General features: G+C 45.1%; 1 protein-coding gene across 5 annotated transcripts in view; it reads right to left on the bottom strand.

Annotated features, from left to right (window-relative positions):
* LBH (LBH regulator of Wnt signaling pathway) overlaps positions 1-24,792 on the bottom strand; it is a 217,913-nt gene that overhangs the window by 25,494 nt on the left and 167,627 nt on the right. For 2 of the 5 annotated variants that reach the window (XR_012902955.1, XR_012902956.1), the window contains 2 exons: positions 15,679-17,891; positions 10,236-15,294 (listed from right to left, as the gene is read on the bottom strand). The exons of 2 other annotated variants lie outside the window; for them this stretch is intronic. The gene's annotated coding sequence lies outside the window, so the exon portion shown is untranslated. Of the gene's footprint in view, positions 1-10,235; positions 15,295-15,678; positions 17,892-24,792 lie in introns of those variants that run through there. One more of the 5 variants, XR_012902954.1, reaches the window with a different exon arrangement.

The following is a 24,792-nucleotide window of genomic DNA, read 5'->3' on the forward strand; positions in this document are numbered from 1 at the left end:
GGGTCTGGCCCACGAAAGCTCATCATCTAATAAACCATCTTGTTAGTCTTTAAAGTGCTACATTGTCCTGCATTTTGCTCCTCCTAAAGGGTAAGAGCTAAGGCCACCAAATCTGGTACACAGCTTCCTTTTCTCCTAACTTAAAGTAGGGTCAGGGTTTGCTTGTGCCAACTTGCCTGGCAACACACGACACACTGAGTAAGGAGCCCCCCTGTCCCAAACCCTTTCCCTCTCTTCTGACCCTTGGCCACAGCATTGGGAGAGGGGAGGAGAAAAAAGATCCTCAGCAGCTGGGGAGCTGGGGGCAGAAAAAATGTTCCTGGTGGCTGAGGGAATCTTGGGGGGAGGGGCCAGAGAAAAGCCTACGGAGGAGGGGATCACAGGGAAAATCCAAGCATTTAAGGCTAAAGCTGAAAACTCAGATTCTGAATCTAAATATCTGTGAAAGGATTTTTTAGAAATGCGATGTTATAATCTTCAGCAACTAATTAAATATTTAAAGTAAATTTTAAACTAAGGTCTTATAGACATGGTAATGCACAACTGGTTTTGTCAGTAAATTCATAGTTGGCACATTCCTGTTAAATGACAGGGAGTCTGGTAGCACCTTAAAGACTAACAAATGTATTTGGGAATTACAGCAAGAACTTTGCTGAGCTACAACTCACTTCCTCAGATGCGGAAGAGAAAAAGAAAGACAGACAGAAAGAAAGAAAGAAAAAAGAAAAAAAAAGGCTACAGAGATGGGAGTGTGACATCATTGCTAATTAACATCACATTCCCATCTTCCCTGTTTTTGCTGAAACAGACTAACAGGGCTACCTGTCTAAAGCCTATTAAATGGTTTTGTTACCCTTAATGGCTCTTTCATAGGTTCTATGTTATGCTAATAGGGCTTTTCATTTTAAGTTATCAGATCCACTTCGGGAAAGAGTCACCAGTCTGCAAGCAGCAACAGCCTGCTGTGAAAGCCTCCAGGAATGGTCAGAGTAGAGATAGGAAGAGGGGACAGGTTGAGTACTAAGACTCAGGGAAGGCACTGCCTCCCCTTGCCTCTTATACCTGCCAGAACTAGTGCAGAACAAGGTCCACTTACTAAGTAGTATTTCCTATAAGAGGCACATTGCACTTGTGCCCTATGATTTACAATTTCTTCCAACCGATTTCCAAGTGAAGAGCAAGGTTTTTGCTTTCACCTCAAAGAGCCCCAAATGATCTAATCGCACAAACTGAAGGATCTGCAGCCAGGGAAACAAAATCCCTTTCTTCCTCTCCCCTACATGCTATATGGTTCACCATAAGCCAAATTTAAAGTCTGATCCAAAGTCCATTGAAATCAATGGAGCTCTTTGATTGACTTCAGTGGACTTTGAGCCAGACCCTTTGCAACCTTCTGTAAAACTTCTGTTATTTTAGGTTTACAGGGAGGGGAAATGGAAGAGAGGGTGTACTGGGAAAGTCTGTGCCTGCAGGATTTGGAGATGGCTTTGAGTTTATGATATTTTCCAGATTTTTCGTGAATATTTTGTATATCATGCCCATCCAAAACCCTGGGCACAATTTAAATAAGTCTAACTAAATCTCTTATGAGATCCTTTATTACAAAGGTGCTTCATTGGCGGTAATCATGTTTTTCTTAAATCAAATATTTACAGATATGGAACTAAAAGATGACAGCATCCCAACACAATGTTACAGAAGGAGAAGCATGTGAGCCACAAGGAACAGGAGTCTAGAGGGAAAGGCCAGAGAGGGTGGCAGTCAAAAACTAGTACAATAGTCCAAACAGTAGCAAATGTTATCCAAACGCGCGCTCTCACCCTCACCCACGTCTGATGCCTTCTGGGGGCTATGATGACTTCTCAGTGTTACAGCAGCAGCAGCTGGATTATGAAGAGATTTTCAGAACATTTGGAAAAAACAGTCTCACATACTCCAGACTGTCCAAACACATTTGGCGATGTGGTTAAAGATAATAGGAGTTAGCTGGATACTTTCAAGATTCATTTTCCCAGCCAAACTAAACAATTTGTTTGTATTTCCGTTGATTATTTTTAAAAGCCTTTTTTAAAGGCACATATCTAAATAGCCCTGCTTGCCTGCTGAATAGTGTTTCTGTGTACTGTTTAATTGCCGCCACATTCCATGCAGGGTGTCTGCAGTGATTAAAATGACTCCTCTTTGTGGAGCATGAGTGAATGCTTTGAGATCTTTTAGACTGAAATGGTTATGGAAACAAAACATTTTTAATGTTGTTCCGCACAAAGGGAATGATGTAAATGTCTATTATTCATCTCTTCTGGAGTATATTGAAGTCTAGAGAAACTTTATTCTATCAGATCATATATATAAATATCTGTATCCCAACTAGATGTAACTGTTAAGTGAAAAGAGTTGTTTGCTGTGAACCAGCAGCTACCCGATGCATATTTTAGCTTCCTTGCACCAGAGGTGAATAAACTTTTTTCCCTTCTGATTGCCTTTCATACACTAGAGTTCTTTCTTACATAAAAGGCTGTTCTACTTTTGAAATTCATATCCATAATGCAGAAATCTCCAGATCTTTCTGGTAAAAACATTCAAAATATGTGTAGAAACATATATTGGCTTCATAGTTTGGGGAACATCTTAATTTATTGTTCCAGGTAAATATTGCTTGGGGTCAATATTTATCTCTCGAGGCAACAAATCTTGTTGCCCACCTTAAAGGAAGTTAAAGTAATGTTATGCACACAATACCAGCATTTCTATACCATCTCTCAATGGTACAGGGTTTGCTGAAAAAATAAAGTTGCATGCATTGCTTTAGATATGGTATTCTTTATGCAGAAATGGTATTTGATAGCTGGTAAAAAATAAGTATGAAATTTTGTAGGTTTCCCCCCCAGTTTGTAGTAATTGTTGCAGTTTAGTGATTCTGACATTTTTTCTGAAATGTCAATACATTTTTTTCAATTGTTAAAAAATTTCAACCAGCTATATAACTGGTTGAACCCCACCACCCAAATTAAACCCCACCATCCAAATTAAATCAAAAGAATGTGGTGGTGGTTTTCAACCGCGGTAAACCTCATATAACGAGGAAGAATGCCTTTTTTTTAAAGTGCTCTTTTGAAAAAAGGCATTCTTGAATGCAAACAGGGCTTTTTCAAAAGAGAGCATCCAGACTGCCTGGGTGCTCTCTTTTGAAAAAGGGGCTCGCTTGTTCGAAAGAAGTGGTTGCAGTCTAGATGCTCTCTTTCGAAAGAGGCTTTTTCGAAAGATTCTTTTGAAAAAGCCTCTTTCGAAAGAGGCTTGTAGTCTAGACATAGCCTAAGGTAGATATGCAGATAGAGCTGGCAATGGGGTTTGTTGCAGGGACTGGTTCCTGGGTTAGTATTTCTGTTGTGGAGGGGAGAGGGTTGGTGGAGAGATGTGTTTCAAGTTGGGGGGCTGTCTGTAAGTGAGGACTGGCATGCATCACAAGGTCTGTGAGAGTGAGGATTTGTCATCCAAGGTAGGTTGCAAATCCTTGATGATGTGTTGGCGTGGACAATTCATTTCTAAGGATCTAAGAATGCATGCAGGGTCAGAAAGATTATCCCCCAAACACACTCCATTGACACACATGGTGTGCATGTCATGCTGTATATGACAGTGAGTATGTACCCCACCATGAGCAGAAAAGGGTAGGATAATACTCTGTCATGTGGAATTTTAGAATCACTTGAGGGATTATTTGCAAGCCATGTGGGTGGGTGGCATTCAAAGGCATCAGTCTGTTTGATGTGGACTGTAACCATCTGTGCCTGGTGTGTTCTTAGTACAGCCCGGATGCCCTCATGCCACTTCAGAACTGTGTGTTGAAGCACTCCCACTTCCCCAGTGGCGTGGATTTGTACAATGGGTTTCCTCAACAGTTAATGTCAACATTGTTTTCCAGTAGATCCAATAACATCCTACATTGTAAGGTCTGATTGGGTGTGATTTCTCGCCACGTTGCACCACATGCAGTCATTGACACGAAAGTGATTTGGCAGCCTTTTAAAGTCACTTTACACAAAGTGCAATGCATTGGTGAATAGAGTTTTCTGTGGCTTCTGTGCTTTTTGGCAGCCATAAAGAATCATGCCCTGTCATTAACTACCCCCTCATTATGAACCCTTGCATTGTGTAGCTCTGATAACCTGCCTAACAATTCCTACCCACATTCAAAAATGGCTGCAAATAAATGAAGAAATGGATATTTTTCTTATCTGCTTTTGAATTCTAACCAATAGTGTCAGCAATAATTACTCTGTTTCTATATTTAGAGATCATCAGCACTTCCTGAATATCAAATCGTGCTGTTATTATCTCTAGACAATATGAGCCAGCTTCCTATCAGCATAAACATTTAGCGCGGTGATTATTAGTAGAACTGTTTGAGACCCCAAATAGACAAAGGGTGAACGGGACTCTCCCATTATTCATTTAGCTGTTTAGGAGCAGGCAGGCAAGGTAGAGGTCTAAGACCACAAAGAAAATTCTACAATGGAGAGAAATCCAGGAGTTATGGAAATGCAGAGACTTCACGTGGCCAGAGCTGCCAGTTCCTTGCAAACATGAAGCCAGAGGAAGGTGTTTGAGGGCAAGGGGAAGGAGGAATAGTCTTTCTGACCCTGTGTACAGTTATAGATCCTTGGAAATCAACTGTCTTCCATGAGGATTTCCTGCCCAACGAAGTTAATGCCACTGAATTGTGTCTGTCTTTTTTTTTTCTTCGAAAAAAGGTCCTTCCTTCCTATAAAACCAATGGGATTTTAATGCTCCAAACTTGCACATGCTGCTTGTCTCTGCTGCATTGGAAGAAAACACATCTAAAAGGTACAGAGATCAGTTAGAGGGATACATGGCTTCATTTCCAAGTGATGAATTTAGCTGATTTTGTCTTAAATACAAGCTGGTGAAGAAGAATTCAAGTTGTTTGATTCCAAAGAAACCCATCCCTAAATCTCTCCGGGGGGAGATTAGGTTAAAAGCATTACATCATCAAATCCCTCATTGGCTTTTCCAACTTTGGGGTATAACGCTGTTCCTGGCTGCTTGTGCTAGCAGAAGGTTTTACACCAACTATTCTTTCATGGGTGTTGCAGATACCACATTTTTCTATCCTAGTCTTCAGGCTCCAGTTATGATCAGTCCTCTACCAGATGGAAGATCTAGCCTGCCTACATTTGTAACAGTTCTTCTGATTCCCAGAGGTAACCTGCATACCACTTGCTCTTGCCTCATCAGCAGTATTGCCTTATGCTAAGCAACTGGGTAAAGTAGCAGAGCTCAACCTCCTTAAAGGCACACAGCTTGTTTCCACTGAAGTGTTGTCACACCATTCAAAGTGTGTATTAACCTTTTGATTATCTTGGACCACTGATTCTTCTGATGGTTGCTATGTGCCAGACAGCACATGTTTACCTCAGAAAGGTAATAGAACTTCTTCCACTGTTGAGAGCAAAACAGATTGAATGTGTCTGGCCTGGCTGGTGGGTGTTGTGTGGTGACTTGAAATTAAACCTTCATCTTGGACATGTTCTGAAGTCAGACAAATAACTGTTTTGCAGGCGGAATCATGGTTAGATTGCACTGTTACATTCAGGATGTGGGTGAATCCCCATGCATTTTGTAGTCCTCTGCTGTGCTGCCGCAGTGGAAGTCTTAAAATTTGGTAAGGTGGCCTGTTCTAGGGTGTGTCTGTTAAAGCTAAAGCTAAGTAGCAGCAACGGTATCATAAGAGACCCTGTTCTCAGATTTCCAGCCTGATTCACCAGCTAAACAAGACGAGGCATGTTGAGTGTAAAGATGGAATGGAGTATGTTTTCGACATACAACCAAAGATGGCATAGTCTTGAGAGAAAACCTGATACTGGGAGAATACCAACATTTTGGGCTGAAATGCCAATAGAAATTGGAACCACTAAATAAAAACACAAGCCCATGCCTTGGCCACCAATTTAAACCTCCATCTATTACTTAAACCTAAGGTAGCTCCTAACTCCATTTTCTTGTTCCATCTGTCCTCCAGATAAATCAGGGCAGACTTTGGATATCAGAATGCTATCTGTGGAATTTCTAAAATGTACCCTTCGTGGCACACTTCTAGAATTAGAAATCCTTTTAAAGAAACCTACTGCATGAAGAGGACCTGGCCATGCAACAGGGACAGCTTAGCTGCAGCAATTATGTAATAGCTAGACTAGATCATAACATAGAAAGCATAATCAGTGATCTCTCTGGATGTACTAGTTCTTAGCCAGTCAGTGATCCTATAGATATCTTACCTAGAAAAGAAACTAAGCACCAAACAGGAATTAGATGTTGTGAACAGTCTTTAGTGATCTTAGCCCTCTCATCTGTTCCTCTTAAGGTAAGAGAGAGAGAGAGAGAGAGAGAGAGAGAGAGAGGGAGTGGTGAGAAAGCTGCCGATGTTTAGTTGCTCACTTGACAAAACCTGAATTTATCCCTGTAATCCTTCCTTGCATCTCTATGGCCAGATTGGAGCAGCCTGTGGAAAAAATTCCTGTCTATTTTCAGAAACAGATAAAAGCATTTAGATTACAGAGCACAAATCTCAGCTCGAAACGGCTGGAAAAAGCCATTCAGCACTGCTGTCAATGACCCCACAAACCCTTTCAAGTAATGAATTTCAGTTGCCTTGCCCCCTCCTGCCTCCTTCTGCCCCTCCCCATCATTGCTCCTGGTACTGCTTATGCTTCCAACATCTGCAAAATGTCATAATTCTGTCCAGTTGTTTATCCCACAGAGAACCGGGCGGGAGATGTTATGTAAAAGAGTGAAGTTTGCGGAAATTATTATTGATCCAGCTTGCTTTCTGGAGCCTTCAGTGGGATCTTTGCTTTGAAATGTCTGTGTACCTACAAAGCTCCAAGAAAAGAGTGCTTTTGCAGTCAGAAGATAACTCAAATCTGCTCTTTCATCTGAGTCCATCTCTCATAGGGTATGTCTGCACTACAAAGTTAATTTGAACTAACGGACGTTAGTTCGAATTAACTTTGATAGGCGCTACACTAGTGCTCTGCTAGTTCGAACTTAATTTGAACTAGTGGAGCGCTTAGTTCGAACTAGGTAAACCTCATTTTACGAGGACTAAGCCTAGTTTGAACTTACTAGTTCGAATTAAGGGATGTGTAGCCACTTAATTCGAACTAGTGGGAGGCTAGCCCTCCCCAGCTTTCCCTGGTGGCCACTCTGGCCAACACCAGAGAAACTCTATTGCCCCCCTCCCGGCCCCAGACCCCTTAAAGGGGCACAGGCTGGCTACAGTGCCCGTGCCAGGTGCAAGCCTGCCAGCACCCAGCCAGCAGACCCTGCACCTGGCACAGCTCGAGCCAGCCACTCGATGCCCCCCAGCCCTCCCCCTCTTCCTGGGATCAGGCTGGTGGCTCCCAGGAGCTTGCCTGGGACCGCAAGAGGCGGGCGCCCGCCTGGTCTAGTGAGGACATCATGGACCTCGTCCACGACCTCCGCACTAGGCACAGGAAAGTGGCCATCTAGGGCAGGAGAGCTGCCAGCCTGGCCACCCAGGAGCAGGTGTGCATGAAAATCAAGGGGGTCCACTGAGACCCCCGACCCTGAGCCCTGAGCTTACAATGGCCTTACTGGGTCAGATCAAAGGTCCATCTAGCCCAGTAGCCTGTCTGCCAACAGTGGCCAACTCTAGGAACCCAGGAGGGGATGGACCGAAGACAGTGACCAAGCCATTTGTCTCGTGCCATCCCTCTCCAGCCTTCCACAAACTTTGGGCAGGGACACCATTCCTACCCCCTGGCTAATACCACTCCATGGACCCAACCTCCATCACTTTATCTCACTTCTCTTTAAACTCTGTTCTAGTTGTAGCCTTCACAGCCTCTTGCAGCAAGGAGTTCCACAGGTTGACTCTTTGCTTTGTGAAGAACAACTTTCTGTTACTAGTTTGAAGCCTGCTACCCATTCCTTTCCTTTGGTGTCCTCTAGTCCTTCTATTATGGGAACTAATGAAGAACTTTTCTGTATGCATCCTCTCCACACCACTCATGCTTTTATAGACCTCTCCTGCAGCCCCCCAATTGCCCCCTCTCCCGAGATGGCAGCCTGCGGCAAGTGCAGCCGGTCTGATGTCCGAGTGCTGTGATGTGCCCAGTGTGGGTACTCCGGACACTCCAAGCCAGGACTGCTTTGCAAGCAGGGCACCCCTGAGAACTGTCTGCCCAGGGTGGGGTCGGGTTCCTTTAAGCACAGCCCTCGGCGAGCCTGAGACAGCAGCTCCACGCTCTAAGTCCTACTCTGATGCCCTGCCGGCACTGCTTCCGGCCATCCTTAACCCCGGTTCAGGGTCCACTCAATGTGGACATGCTAGTTCGAATTAGCAAAACGCTAATTCGAACTAGTTTTTTAGTCTGGATGCGTTAGTTTGAATTAGCTTAGTTCGAATTAGCTAATTCGAACTAAGTTAGTTCGAATTAGCGCTGTAGTGTAGACATACCCATAGCTCCAAAGATTTCTGCACTGGCCTCAGCTAGCTACAAAGTCAAATACTCCATTGTTGTGAGTTCCCATGGCATGGGATCCTTCAGTATCAATCATTTTTTAGTTCCAAAGATTGGGGATTTAAATAGGGAACCTTTGCTGCTCAATGACTCCTTCTCACAATGGATTCATTGTGCTAGTAGCACACAAAATATTGAACACAATTGTGGAGAGCTTATATTGGGCTACCTCACAGAGTAAGCATTAGAAATTAGCACCCAGGAGCAGAACATCTGGCTGGGCTCCAGCTAAAAAAATATATATAACTTGATGAGGATTTATTTTTTAATTGAAAATGTTTCTTTCTTTCTTGTACGTTTTAAATTGAGCTCAAATAGTGGTGACTTTTGCCAATCAATAGCAACGCCCAGCATTCAGTCTTGTCTTTGCCCACTTCTGCAAACACTCCATGCCTATTCTTTTTAAGCATATTGGGCCTGTGCCTGATAGGTGCTAGGTAAGCAACAACCCAAAAGCTGAAGATGCTCAGCACCTACTTTCTTATATACCAGGGTAATGAGCATGGTATAAAAACCTATATCAGTAGCACATTACGTGATCAAGTCATTAGCATTCTAATAACTAAAGCAGGGATTCTAGAAGCTAGAGCTTTTGATATTTAGTGTTAGCTTTGCCACATCGATGCAGCCTTGGAAGAGTTATCTGTCGCATCTCTCCTGTACCGTGTACAATAATACTGGACTATTGGATAGGACCTTTGAAAGGCTAAATTAATTGAGAGCCTGTTCAAACTACAGGTATAATTGGCCACTAGCGCAGCTTCTGCCATGATGGGGGCTGGTTACACAATTTAGGCTGTACTGCTGATCCCTATCATAGTTACAGAATTTTGTTGAACTGATCAAACTGCAATAAAGAATTGTTAAAATACAAAACTCCTTATGAGACAAAAAACGGTGTTACCCCATGATTATAAGTATGTGATGGATTATACTTATGACATTAAATTTGTGTCAGGCACTTTGAGACATTATAAAGTATGGTATATGTGCAAAAAACCTGTGTATTATAGTATAGATGCCGGCTGAGTGTGTGTGTGTGTGTGTGTGTGTGTGTGAATATATACCCACCCAAATATGGGCCCAGTTCAGTTGACTATATACTTGCGCATGTATGGAAATTTATATATCCTATATATATTATGGATACAGGCCCCATTCCATGCACACATGCGCAGGCACACACACATACACACATGGGCGGTCAGTCCTCTGAGGCCTCACGCCCACCATAGGAAGGGGAGGAGGAGGAGCAGCAGTTCAAACTAGGGTGGTAATGTAGGCAACCGGAGTTGCAAATGAAGCTTGGGATTTGAATTTCCCGGGCTTCATGTGCATCTCGCCGGGTGCCGCCATTTTTAAATGTCCGCTAGTGCGGACTCCGTGCCGCGCGGCTACACGCCGCACGGACTAGGTAGTTCGGACTAGGCTTCCTATTCCGAACTACCGTTACTCCTCGTGAAACGTTTGAAAAAGGTTCACGAGGAGTAACGGTAGTTCGGAATAGGAAGCCTAGTCCGAACTACCTAGTCCGTGCCGCGTGTAGCCGCGCGGCACGGAGTCCGCACTAGCGGACATTTAAAAATGGCGGCGCCCGGCGAGATGCAAATGAAGCCCGGGAAATTCAAATCCCGGGCTTCATTTGCAACTCCGGTTGCCTACATTACCACCCTAGTTCGAACTAGGGTGGTAGTGTAGACATACCCTCACAGACTTGAAAGCTGCCATTCTCAAGCAAAAAACTTCAATAACAGACTACAATGTGAAACTGCTGAGCTAAACTTTATATGCAAATTTGACACCATTACAATGAGTCTGAATAGGGACTGGAAATGGCTTTCAATAAGTAATTTTCCACTTTAGATATTTTCACCTTCTTCTCCACATCCACCCTGACTGAATTAGCTCTGGTGTAATGCTCACCTTGCTGTATCCATACCACCTGTTTCATTTTCTTTCACTTCATGCAGCTAGTGAAGTGAATTGTAACTCACGAAAGCTTATGCCATAATACATTTGTTATTCTTTAAGTGTAAGGTGTCATCAGACAACTTGTTTTTGTCCTACAAAGTTAGCTTGCCTGAATAATATTGAATTGTTGTTGCCCTGTTTTGGTTTGGTTTGGTTTGGTTTAGTGCTCCTTCCTGTGAGACAGATGGTATTTTAATGCTACAAACTTGCACATGCTGCTTGCCCTGCTGTGTTGGAAGTCAACACATTTAAAGGTACAGAGATCAGTTAGCGGGAGAAGTGGCTTTATTTGAAAGTGATGAATTTAGCTGCTCTTATCTTAAATCTAAACTCAGTGGGAGAGTGTGTGTTTTTTAAAAAAGTGATCCAGAGATCTTCCATCCATAACATTTGCCATGGGAGACTATATCCCTATGATTTTATCAATGGATAAAAGACAAGAAAGCCTCTTTGCACTGTAGAGTATAGAATTGTAGGACATCTTGAAATGTCTCTTAGTCCAGTCCCCTGAACCCATGGCATGATTGAGTATTACCTGAACTATCCTTAACACTTTTGTTTAATAGTAAATGTAATTGTTACATGAAGGGGGGGAAGGAGTCTGTGCCTTTCTCCCTTTACATCAAGAAAGAGGGCGAATTTCACCATCTTATACCGTGCAGCTCTCTTTACAGCATGAGACAGATTTATCTAGGGTTCAGCTCCCAGAGATGTGCACTTGAGTGCTTTTTGGTAAGATAGGGATAATATCCACTTCTCAACCTCAAAGAGATGCGGTAAAGATTAATTAAATAATATTTATGAAAGAGGGAGTCTCTTTTTATCCATCTGTCCTGCTATTGCACCTTTGTAACTAGTTTCAAATGCTTATTAAACTAAAGAGGGGAAAGTTGACATGAGTAAGGCAGACAGCACTCCCATTGATAGGTGGGCTGTATCTTTTAATTAGTGTTAAGTTGTCTGGGCATGACTTTTTTTTTTTTGGTTGGGGGCAGGAGGATAGAAGATAGTCAGTTCTTGCCTTTGTGTGCTTGCATTGTTATGTGCACTGTTGCAATAATCCCTCCAGTTGCGATAATTATGCATTATAATATCTCTGTTGCAGTGAACTCCACAGAGCAGAACTCTATGCTATTCGAAATGCTGTTTAGGATCCTAAATACTTTTGGTGTTGTCTTTTCCCCCTACCCTGTTAGGAATCCTTATCTCACACCTACTCCTGCTTCCACAATTGACAGAGCTGGATACAGCAGGGCTGACCGCCACCCCAGCCTCCAGGGCAGTGTGTGTGTGTGTGGGCAGCTCTGCACACCTGGAAGGGGTGGGACCTTGGGTTGAAGAGGAGGAGATGGAGGCAGCCAGCCCTCAGCACTGCCTAGACCGCTGGCTCCCTCGCCCCCAGCCCTCAGAGCCCTGTGGAACATGTGATGCCACAGAGCACAGAACGCTGCACTCCAGTGGTGAATCAAAAGAGCCCAGGGCTCCTGCTGCTGTAGCTGGAGCCCTGGGCCCATTAGAATTGCCAAGCCCCAGGATAATTATCCCCTTTCCCCCCATCCCATGTCAGTGAGCCTGGCTGGGGACATTCTGACCTTGACCTTCGCTGCCACAGTGGCAATTTGACAAAGCAGTGGCCAGTTTCTGTCACTGTAATAATACAACATGCACTGGGAGCAAATCAGCTGTCCTAAGAAAAATGAACTCTGCAGAGAATGGCAAAAACTGCAGATTTCACCTATTTTTGTTATCGGAATAACTTTCTAACACTGATTCTGAATGGGAAAAAGGGAAGGAGTAAAGCTTGTACTAATCCCACATGCTACCGGACTTTGGCCTGTAAATTGCTAACTCTGAGCATGTGTCTTAGAGCTGTAATCTGTGAGTCAATTTCTTTATTATGCAGTTGTTTAGTGTCAAGTGTGCGCTAACTGGACTCCAAATTTGTCAAAGGCTGACAGCTTGCAAACGAAGCTCCATTTTAATCACTACAGATCACAAAGAATATAATTATAAAGAAGCTCCATTCATACTGTGGTCCTCCTCTTGGACCTGCTGTATGTGTTTCGCTAGGCAGGAGAGGAGAGGAGCGGGGGGAAAAAGAGTGAGGAAGAAAGAAAAGAGGGAAGAGAAGAAGAGAAAATAACAATGATCATTCTTAAACTTCGTAGTGTGTCACGTTTTCAAGTTGTTATGCAAACAAATATTCACTGATCCTCAGAACACCCTATTACATTACTTAAATGTACTAAGGCTACTTAAATAGGTTTTGCTACATTTGCTGAACCAGAAATGATCAAAATTTCTACACCTGTGTCTTCCACAGGCAGCTTTATGCCACTTTTACAAATGGGGAAAACAAAGCAGAAAGAAGTGGCTTCCCCAAGGTGATTCTGTAGGTCACTAGCAGGCCCAAGATTAGAACATGGAGGACCCAGCTGTGTATTCAGTTCATTGCTTCCAGAAGGGATGAGTTTCTTGGTTCCATTAAGGCTGTATGTTTCACAGTAATTTTCTCCTGCTCTATTAGCTGGCATTTCCCCCAAGATGAATTTCATTTGCTTTGCTTTGGCTTTGTGACAATGAAGCAGGAAAAGCCAAGTGACTGTGATCAGTCTGGCATGACTACCTAATGGTCACAGTGACCTTATGTAAATAGCCTGGATGAAGTTTCAGACACCAGGTCAACTCTAAGAGCATAAAATGCTTTAGATGTTTCGCTTAAATAAAGAAAATGTTTTCTTTCATTCCTGAACTTGTGTTAATGCAGGATGAAAACTGGTCCATGATTCCTGGTGCTGGAGAAAGCCCTGCTGTGGCACAGGACAGTCGGAAATGGCCAAAGCTCTCATTTTAAAGGTAGTTCACAATCTAGCTTGGTAGAAACTCTTTGCACATTAGGAGCTTTCAAGGATGCTGAATTAAAGGAAAGGGAGAGAAAAAAAAGCAGCTGCTGCTTCCTTAGCCTTTGCTGTTGGGCAATGTCAGGATATTCCAGGCAGGAGACAATGTAATTCCAGTGCAGGCCTGCTGATGGGGGGAGGAGGGGAAAGGGAGCAGCTCCCTGGAGCCGGCGATTCAAAGGAGGCTGGGGCACCCAGCCATCACCGCTAATATGGCAATGGTGGCTGCCGGAACCCAGGGCCCTGTAAATCACCACTGGGGCCCCACATGGAACGCTGAGGGGTAGGGGTGGGCAGTGTGGTATGATCCAGGCAGCTTGGAGGGCTGATTGCCCCAGCCCTGCCCCTTCTACCAGAGGCCCCACCCCTTCCAGGAACATGGAGCTGCCCCGTCCTACCTTGCCTAAGGGTCCGCGTAGGTTGTCGGTTCCCCTGTTCAAGTGGCACTCTATCCAATGGAGGGTGACACTCAAAATGTTCTCTTTGGTTCACACAGGTAACCTAAAGCTCAGAGCCTTCTTTACCACTTGGGATCTACCAGCACAGAGCTTTGTGTGGCAAAAATGATAACATTCTCTTGAGGCAGTATTTTGCATTTGGCTAAATCACCTTCCCCCCACCCCCCACCAAAATTCAAGATTTTGCATTGCACATTTAGATTTTCCCACAAAAAGTATGGCAGGGGGTTATATCACTTAGATCAATGGCGGGATCATCTCTTCAGGAGGCTGATTAGCTCATGAATATCTGTAGGCACAAGATAAGCTCTCTGGATCACCACATCTTAGGGGTCACCAGAATCACGTTGGGACAGCTATGGTTCTCACCAAAGCCATTTCCTGTGCATCTTAGACCTAATTCACCACAATTCCCATCCACTTGTATACAATCAGAGGCCTACTGGTGTAAACCTGGACTAACCCAGCCAGCTGGGAATCAGGCCTGTTTTTTTCTAGCTCGAGAGTTCTTGTTCATTAGGTCCTATCTTCCCCTGGCATCTTTGTTTTTGTTTCTGCATAGCCAAAGGTATCGGGCCTTGTCTACACTTGCAAGTTTTGTAACCAAAAACCCCTTTTTGGTGACAAAATCCGAAGAGCATTTACATTGTGACAAGACAAAAGTTACGACAAATGCCTAGTTTTGATGACAAAACACTTCCACCTCTGCATGAGATTTTTATCTCACCCCTTGCCATTACTGTCAACAGTCATGTAGTGTGTACTATAGTAGGTTTTTTGCTGAGTTATTTGGCCTACATCGTGTTTCCCACAATGCCCAATTAGCCACTTTGGCTAGCACTTTGAAGAATTGGTGCAATCACAGCTGCAAGTGACCCGTGGGAACTGAGACATGTATAGCCGCATTTCAGAAGCCGTGCGTGAGAAGGGGTATGAGCGAGTCACCCTACCATGCAGAGCCGAGATTAAGGAACTCCGGTGAGTGTACCAGAAGGTGAAGGAGACAAACAGCTGGTTTGGTGCTGCACTCAAAACATGCCATTTCTATAAAGAACTGGACACAATCCTGGGTAGAGACACCATGAGCATACCCAAAGAGTATGTGGATACATCCCATAGCACAGAGTCATCAGAAACGCTTGTCCTGGGGACAGAAGTTATTGATGAAGAGGTGGAAATGGATGAAGGGCTTTAGGGTCAATCTGGTGACAACCAGCATGCCAGACAGCAAGGAACTGGTCTCAAGTCCCAGTGTTTGTGAGGGAAGAGATGCAGGGTACGTTGCTGTGCAGGTAGGGTAGGGGGTAGGGGGTGGGGGGGCGGCGTTTGGTTGGGGGTTATGAGAAGCACAAAGTCGCTTTAGTGCAGCCAGGGAAGGGGGTGCCATGACAGCTGTTAACACTAAGGCTATGTCTAGACTGCAGGCTTCTTTCGAAAGAAGCTCTTTCGAAAGCATCTTTCGAAAGAACCTCTTTCGAAAGATCGCGTCTAGACTGCAGGCGGATCTTTCGAAAGAGAAATCCGCTTTTTCGAAAGAGAGCACCCAGCGAGTCTGGATGCTCTCTTTCGAAGACGGCCTCTTTACATTGAAGAACGCCTTCTTTCGAAAGAGGAGCTTTCGAAAGAAGGCGTTCTTCCTCGTGAAATGAGGTTTACCGCCATCGAAAGAAAAGCCGCGTTCTTTCGAAATAATTTCGAAAGAATGCGGCTTGAGTCTGGACGCAGGGGAAGTTTTTTCGGGAAAAGGCTACTTTTCCCGAAAAAACCCCTGAGTCTGGACACGGCCTAAGATGCTCTCGTGCAGCTGGAGAAGGGGGAACAGAGGCCATGCAGGACTTTAAGTTGTTCTTGTGACGCTGAGGGAGCATGGCCCACAGCAGCCATTCAGGGCGGTTAGTCATAAGAACGTAAGTGACTGTGTATTGCAGCGAGGTGGGGTTGGGGTGGGCGTTGGCAGAGCGGAGCTGCCAGTTGCGGTGTATGGCAGTGGGTGGGGGTGGGTGGGCTGCAAAAGCCCAGAGAGGTAAGTTGCTGTTGCAGCAGGGGTGGGGAGGGGCTGGTGATGGCAGGGAAAGATGCGCTTGCAGCCAGGATGAGGGAGAAGCGACATGGAGCAAATGGAGACTATCTTTCTGTGAGCTAATTAAGCCCTGCCCTAGCCAGAAAAATGAAGTTTATTGTGCTTGCATAAAGTCTACCCTGATGGTAGACTTCCCCACTCTAAACTGATTTGCAACTGAGCAGTAGCAGCTTCCACACAGCAATGGCAATAGACTATTCTACCCAGACAGCAGCTCTCATTCCGGTGTCCTTGCACCACAGTTCAGGGGCCAGCTCAGCGCACAGCTCCAGAAAGGTTGCTTTACGCAGCTGAATGTTCTGTAGCCACTGGTCTTCATCCCACGCCTGCATGACAGTGTGATTCCATCACTGAGAGCTGGTTTCCCCAGCGCAATAGCAACGGTCTGTGGTGTACTGCTGATCTGTGACAGCTCAATGCAATGCCAGTTCGTCAGTGTCCCTCTCACCACTGTCGTCTGCATCCAAGTCGTCCTCAAACATCAGTTGCACAAGTAGCTCTGATGCAAGGCACAACGCGTAAGCACATTGAACACAGCATGGGAGAGAATTGCAGGAGCCACGATTTCTCATGGCAGATGCTGGAGTTCTCAGCAAACACTGTTATTCAAGTGGTGGGAAAGTAAGCCAGAAACCCAGGGAGAGCTGGGAAGCAAAGAGGTGGCTGATGGGACATTTTTTCACATTCCTAAAATGCTTTCCAGCCAACAGAGCAAACACTGCTCAAAGGGGGTGGAAGTTTTTCTCTGCAAAAGTGCAGACAGTGTTTACACAGCCAGATTTTTAGCAACACGGCTGTGTTGACACACCATGTCATGACTTTTAGCATCCATCTGTGTCACTGAAAGTGCTGTAGTGTAGACATACCCTTACAATAACCAGGATGGGGACAAGCAGAGAACTTCAGATCCCCTTTTTACTCAGGGTACGCCTACACTGCAGCGTTTTTCCGGAATAACAGCCATTATTCTGGAAAAACAATACTTGTGTCCACACTGCAGCCCTGCTCCTCCCTAGTTATGTTTATTATATAAAAAACCAAAGGTTTTTGTGAACACAAACTGTTGTTTTCATTGAGTGTACAGGGAAGATGGTAGGAGGGGTTGTTGTGGGAAAGTCAGAGAGGAGCAAGGCACAGGCCCCTAGTGGGGAGGCCCTGGGGAGAGTTACTGGGGTCCTTCAGAGAAATTCTCCCTCAGGGCCTCCTGGATACATACCTCCACCTGATGGGTCTGGCGGATGGCAGCTGTGTGCAGCTGCTGGAAGCTCTGCCCTCCTGGCTGACCTCTGCCCTCCGTCCCAGAAGGAAGGCCACCCCCCTTGAGACCCTCCATAATGTGGAGAACACAACAGGCTGAGACCACCTGCAGTATGTTGTGCTGCCCCACATTCAAGCAGGTCAGGAGACACCTGAACCTCACTTTCAAGCGGCCAAAGGCACATTCAGCCTGGATGCAGGCCCTTCCCAGGTGGGCATTGAAACGGTCCCTGTGGCTGGTGTAGGGCTTCATCAGCCATGGCATGAGGGTGTAGGCTGTGTCCCCCATGATGCACAGTGGCATCTGCATGTCCCCAACCCTGAAGTCATGCTGGGGGAAGAATGTGATAGCCTCCAGCTTCTGGTAGAGGCTGGAGTTTCGAAACATATGGGCATCATGCACCCTCCCGGACCACCCAACAAAAATGTTTGTAAACTGTCAATGGTGGTCAACCAGGGCCTGCAGGACCATCAAGAAGTATCCCTTCCTGTTGATGGACTGGGCAGCTTGATGTTCTGGAGCCGGGATGGGTATGTGGGTTCCATCTGTGGCTCCCCCGCAGTTGGGGAAGCCCAGGGCAGAAAATCCGGTGACGGTGGGGTCCAGGTCTCCCAGGTGGATGGCCCTGCACAGTAGGATGGAGTTGATGGTCCTCACCACCTGTAGAAGAAGCCAAACAAACACACAAAACAGAGAATCAAAGGAGATGCCTGAGCCCGTGGGAGGTTTCCCCCTCCTCCATTCCCCTCCCCATCCCAAACACTCAGGAGCATCCTCTCTGAGGCCACCCCCCTGCAGGGCTGTGTGAGGGTGGGACTGCAGAACTCCCCGGTGATGGGGCTTCTCCTCCGCCCACCCCCATAACTCCAACCCTCCCTTTCCATATAGTCCCCCTTTCCAGTACTCCTCCCACCAGGGACTGCAGCCCGAGAGTGCCTTACCTCCATGAAGATGGCCCTGATGGTGGACTTTCCCACACTGAATGGTTGCCCACAGACCGATAACTGTCTGGGTTGGCGAACTTCCAGATGGCGATGGTGACCCGCTTCTCCAGGGAGATTGCGGGTCGCATCTGGGTGTCTTGTCGACAGAGGGCAGGGGCAAGCCAGGCACCCAGCTCTATGAAGGTGGCCTTCCTCATCCTGAAGTTATGGAGCCACTGCTGGTTGTCCCGCCACTCCATCACCAGCCGGTCCCACCAGTCGGAACTGGTGTCCAGCCTCCAGGACCTCACTCTACCATGGAGTGCGATTGCAAGGGCCTTGCTCCCACACACAGGCAGAGGGTCTCGATGATGAGCTCAGAGTTGAGCTCCTGCAGGACCATGAAGACAGCCTGCACAAACTGCTGCAGAAGCTTCAGCATGGTAGTATGGGGCCATAGCATGCCCAGAGGCAGCTCTGGCTCTATGGCAAGGAGTGATGTGGTGTCCAAAAGCTGGGCAACCAGAGCACATACTGCTAAAGCTTTGTTGTCCCTTGGAGAAGTAGGCAAGAAAGCAGAAGAAGCTAAGAAACAGCTGTCCAGGGAGGTCCCTTTAAGCACGCATCTCAGATAGCCTTAGGCAACAGCACCCGGAAGCAACTGCTGACCTAATGAACTGGTTCTAGGTGGCCTTAAATGCAAGATAGCATCCAATCAGTGTCTTTCAAAATAGTAAATGGCTATTTTGTTGCGCTTTTAGTGTGTGGACGTTTTCTTTCAAAATAAGCTATTTCAGAAGAGCTCTTCCAGAAAAACTTATTCTGAAAGAAGCTTGTAGTCTAGACGTACCTCAGAGTACCACGGAATGGGACCTATCTTTTGTCGTGCACATTAAGAGGAAGAACTACATCATGGGCATATCGTAGAATTTAATTGAGGGGTCCACGAACTGTTTGGGGCAGAGAGGGAGAGCAATGGAAATTGTCATTGTTTTTAATTCAAATCAGTGTTCAAACCAAACCTTCGCAGCTATCTCCCCTGATAACTTTTTCCACTTCCTCTACCTGCCACGCTCTCTCTGGAATGAGTGGTGGAAATAGCCCATGTAGGTCATGAGAAAGGATCAAACCTCTAAACATGTTGTTATTCCTGTTTTCCAGCTCCGAGAGCTCAGAAAAGCAGACGATTTAATAAAGCAGGTTGCAGACAACTAATCCAGGCCTCCTGGCAGACTTTCAGCAGGGACAAAGAATTCTTTACAGAGGCTCAGAATTGCTACAGTAGACATTTTTCCAGCTGAGAATTTCTTGTTGTTCCTAATACTTATGCCACTGCAGGTGCTACAAATAGTCATCATCAGCTCATCAAAAAAATCCTCTATTGCATTTTTGTTCAGTATGATTACTCAGCTGTATTCTGCCTACATTGCCCTTAGGCAGGTTTATGGGCAATTTATAATCTCCCATACAATATATAGCTAGTTCTTTGAGGCAGGGATCATGTCTACCTCGGTGTTAGTACAGAGCTAAGCACAATTGGTTGTGATCCTGATCAGGGCTTCTGGGCACTGATAGTAAAATAATAATAATAAAGATATCTGCACACGCCATACAGTACATGGTTTACTGAGTATATGAAGCCATAGGTACTATCTTGCCCTCTAAAGTCAAGAAAACTGAGTTTCTGTTCCCGAGATTATACGTGAGTGAAAATAGTACATTTCAGATCTTTTCATCTACAATCCCCAAATTCATGAAATTACAGATGTAAGAGAGATAAAAGACGTATTGAGTCTTTCAGCATATGTCCCGCGAAAGCAAAATTATTCCCTTCAGTACACTTGCTAGTAGTTTTCCGTCTTCTCAAATATTTAGGGCCATTATGGCTTTAGTATTTGCATGATACTTATGTATTTTGGAACACATTGAAAAAACATAAAATCGCCATAAAATATGAAATGTTAATGTTCCACCATGCTCACTATGCATGCATTAGAGAGAAGCCTATGCCATACAAATATGGCTGAGCAATCCATCTCACTGAGGCCTTGTCTCTGCTTGCAGAAGTAGCTAGGATATGTGTAGCTAAATGCTGCAGTGAAAGGCAGACTGTCCACAATGCAATGGGCAACTACACACAGCAGTAAAGACTCTAGCAGTGGGGACGGGCATCAGATGGGAGCTACTGGAGCCTTTCCTTGCTGCCTCCCCCTTGCCAGATCCTTTTCCTTCTGCTGGAGGCAGGGGGAGGCCCCAGCAGTGGGGATGCTGTGGGTAACCGCATGGCTAAAGATAGCAGTGCAAGCAGAGGAGGCATGGCTTCGGTGTATAGACAGCCACATGTAGGGCTGTCCGGTTTTGCAATTGGAGTGCCTGAGCAAAAAGAGACCCTGGCACCGGGCCGTTAAAAGTCCAATGGGCGGCACAGCAGGGACCCAAGGCTTAGGAAGGCTCCCTATCTGCCATGGCTCCACATTGCTCCTGGAAGTGTCCACCAGGTTGCTAAGGCCCTTAGGCCCAGAGAGGCTCCGTACACTGCTCCCTTCCCAAGTGCCAGCTCCGCAGCTCCCATTAGTCAGGAACGGCAACCCATGGGAGCTGCAAGAGTAGTGCCTGTGGGCTTGAGGGCAGTGTATGGAGCCTCCTTGTACTAGAGTCCACAGGGACCTAGCAGCCACTTCCTGGGAGCTGCAGTAAGCATTGCTGGGACCGAGCACCCCAACCCCCTGCCCTAGCCTGGAGTTCCCTCCTGCATCCTCTTGGAGCTTTCATCCTACCCACCTGAACCCAGTTCCTTAGCCCTGAGCCTCCTTCTGCAGCCAAAACCCCAGCCAGAGTCCTCAGGCCCCTCCCTCACTCCAAACCCCTGACCCAACCAGCTGAAGGAGTGAGGGTGAGGAAGAGGAGGGATAGCAGGAGAGGGGATGGAGTGAGTGGGCCAGGGCTTCAGAGAAGGGGCAGGGCAGGAGCAGGGCTTTAGGGAAGGGGAGGCGCGGGATGTTCAGTTTTATGTCATTAGGATCACTAGGGCCAGATTTACCATTACCCTAGAGATGCTTTGTATTCAAAGAGGTTGGTGTTAGCACAGACATAATCCTCCCTCCACCACCCTTTGCTCCTGGGAATGATCCCAAATGAAAAGGATCATTTGTGATGTGCACGGGCAGCTCTGGGCTATTTCCACAGCAGCCTGAGGCACAAGGGTCATTCTGAAACGGGGGCAGGGCAGAAAATAGTGTGGGTGGATCAGAGTGGAAGAGCAGGTTTTTCAAGGGCAGGCTTGCACCCAGCAGGGCTGAAAGACTTCCAGGCCCCCGGGCAAGGTGGGAGGGCAGTTCTGCACCCCCAAAGGGATGGAGCCTCAGTCAGAAGGGGTGGGACTGCAGCTAGCTTCCCCCAGGTAGCCTCAGTGTTGCCCAGATCATGTCATGTAGTGTTCTGGTGGCAACTTAAAGGGCCCAGAGCAATGACTGGGAGCCCCAGGCCCTTTTGAATCACCAGCCCCCAGGGCCCCCTGTCATCTCCTGAAGGGCCTATTTGCACCCCACTGATTCTGTACCCCGGCGACGTCCCAACTGGGACAATGAAGGGAGGACATAAGTAACAGCAGCCTGCAGAACTGCACTCCTATGTGGCAGACACTTCACATGCCTCCATCTGCTCCTGTACAGAGGAAGCACAAACCGCTTCCTTGCTGTCCTTCTGCCATTGCATCAGTACAAGCACTATACCACCTCTGCTTAGTTTCTGCCATTCTGCAAGGAAGCCTTTCTAGTTTGCTTGATACTGGCCAGGAAAATAAGGGTCTGTTTACACTAGGAAATTATTTCAAAATAACTAAATTCAAAATAAGAACTCCCGAAATAACTATTTCGAAATAAGCTTATTCCCCAAGGAAAGCAGGAGTACCGATTCGAAATAACAGGCTTGGTAGTGAGGAACCTCGCTTATTATTTTGAAATAATTCCCTAGTGTAGATGAGGGCTAAGATTAGGACTGCCCCATTACATTGGCCATTTTCCTCTGTGAGTGCTGGCACTATTTTCCAGCTCATCCTACAATCTGAGCAGTAGGGGTCTGAATGAGAACAGGTTTGGCAGCGTTGGATCAAATGGCAGGGACAGATCACTAACATAGTGATTGAGAAGAGACCAATAACAAAACTACCAGCTCGTGTGCCCATGGGTGGGAATCGTGCTGAATATTATTATGAAGTTTGAGTTTTTACAACATTTCCTTGTTAATTCTTCTGTGATGATGAAATGGAAAGACCCAACTTATACATCGGACAAACAATAAAATATCATTTAAAATAATTGGTTGGACTTATGAAATGTGACAATAGTCGATCTTGATTAATCAAGGTCTTGAAATAAAGGTTACCCAGGAGGCATTGGTGCTGTGTAATTGTAACTAACTCCCTAGTGTGGGTTATATAGGCTACCACAAGGGTACCTGAAAATCCTTCATTGGAGTCTGCCAAATTATTCAGGAAAAATTCAGGGAGTTGAGCCAACTCACATATCTAGTGGTTTATGAGACTGATGGACCCTCAGGCATGTGCTTTGCTGCTATGCAATGCGATGGATTGAGACTGGCTCTCTGCTATCTATATTTATCATTATCCCCTCAGGAAGTGCTTTGGCAGGATTTTGTAATGAAAACCCTGCCCAGAGCACTCTTTGGCATGCAGTGAGCAGCCTTTAAATAGCACAGTGACATACTGCAATAATTACTCATATTAGCATTTTTCTTTTTATTGTAGCCTATGTCACATTGTTTGCACCACCTAATTTATTCCACTGCACTTTGCATGTCATGAATTCAAGGAAGAAATGGCTTAAAAGGCAAAGTTCAGATTTGGATTCAGATCCAAACTTTCCTGGAGTTGGGTTGATTCTAGATCCAGGTTTTGAGTTAATTCATTATCAAAATACAGGCCAGTGTCAGTGTTAACATTCACTTCCAGATCTGAACGTTACCAAAGCTTGTGGGTATTTGGATATGACAATTAGTTTTGGACCCACCTCTAGTTCAGGGGTATTGATTGAGGTACAAAAGAAATAAAATATCAAGAGGCCCAAACAGAATAATGGCAACAAGACTCTGACTATAACTTGTTTTAAGGCTGCATAGAAGTTTCCATTCAGATCCTCTGTTTTCAGTTGTTCACAGCTTTTAGAAACATTTACCAATTGCACTAAAATTTTCTGGTCTCTGACAAAGTTGCATTTTATTTTAACTATTTTTCAGTGACAAGAACCCTGGGAGTGGGCTGCTAAAACTGCTTAGAGTCAAAAGGCTAAGTTTGGGTTGGAAATAGGAATTACTGAGGATCAGGGTTCTTCCTTGTTCTAAGAGAAATTGATTTTTATTTGACTGCATTCTTAGCCTTTAAAAATTGCATACTGCGGGTGCTGTAGACTTGTCCCATTAACCCTATAAAGCACATACCTAAACAAAGACACTTTGCTCATGTCTGCAAGGTTATCATTGCTGTGTACTAAGGGCTTGATCCAAATGCCACTGAAGTAAATAGAAAACCCCCCCACTGATTTCAGTGAACTTTGGATCAAGTTCTAAATTGCTCTCTCTCTTGAATTGCTCCAAACTGACTGGTATCATAGTGCAAACATTTCAGGGATACAAAGTCATACATTTGTGACTATCAGGATCTTGAACCGATATTAGTAACCTCTTAACTAAACTACTGCTTCACATGGTAAAGCTAACATTATAATCCTTTATACATATTGTTAGAAAGAGACAGACAAGTTATAGAATCATGGCAATTGCTTGTTTACATTCAGATTTCTTATAACCAATTGTACTCTGTTAAAGGGGGTAATTAAAGCCTAGTAATATGCAATTCTTGATTTCCCAATGTGTAGTCTGATTATTACAAAACAATGCCCAATATACAATTTTTGCTTATGCTAATACTTTATGTATCCCTAACGTCTTCTGCCTGTGGTGCTCAAAGCACTTTCCCATCATTAACTTAGCCTCCAAATGTCCTTGTGAAATAGGTTAGTATCACTCTAATTTCACCTCTTTTGTAGAGATAAGGAAACTAAGACATAAATAATTGTCCATCATTGTACAGGAGGACCAAGGCAATGGTCAGGAACAGAATGCAAATGTGTACCTTGAACACAAGATTTTCCCTTTCTTCTTTGCCATCCTTCTGTTCCTTACAATATAGGACAGAATTGCACATCAATCAATCAAATTCAAAACAGTGAGACCAAATGAAATTTTATTCTGTATGGTATTGCTTAAAATGACTCAATCCCACACAAACTTGGGGCAATCTATCATATTTAGTGCTGATTCAGTTTTTGTTTTCGTGTATGCTATTCAGTGAATTTTGGGTTCATCGTTGATTTATGAATCATTCTCACCACTGCAGTCATATTAATGGCAAACATGCTCCATATTTGGCCATATTCGCTAAAGAGCATAGACAAACAATATTCAAGCCATGGATTGCTGGGAAAATGTTCACTTAAATTATTTGCTATATATTAAAGGTCAAATGCTATTGTTCTGCTCTCTACTTGGATAAATAATTTATTTTTGAAAAGCTGAGACTATCAACTGGTCACTAGTTAGTAAAGCATCATGTTTAAGGAATG

The sequence above is a fragment of the Pelodiscus sinensis genome, chromosome 3 (assembly GCF_049634645.1).
Source record: "Pelodiscus sinensis isolate JC-2024 chromosome 3, ASM4963464v1, whole genome shotgun sequence".
NCBI lineage: Eukaryota > Metazoa > Chordata > Testudines > Trionychidae > Pelodiscus > Pelodiscus sinensis.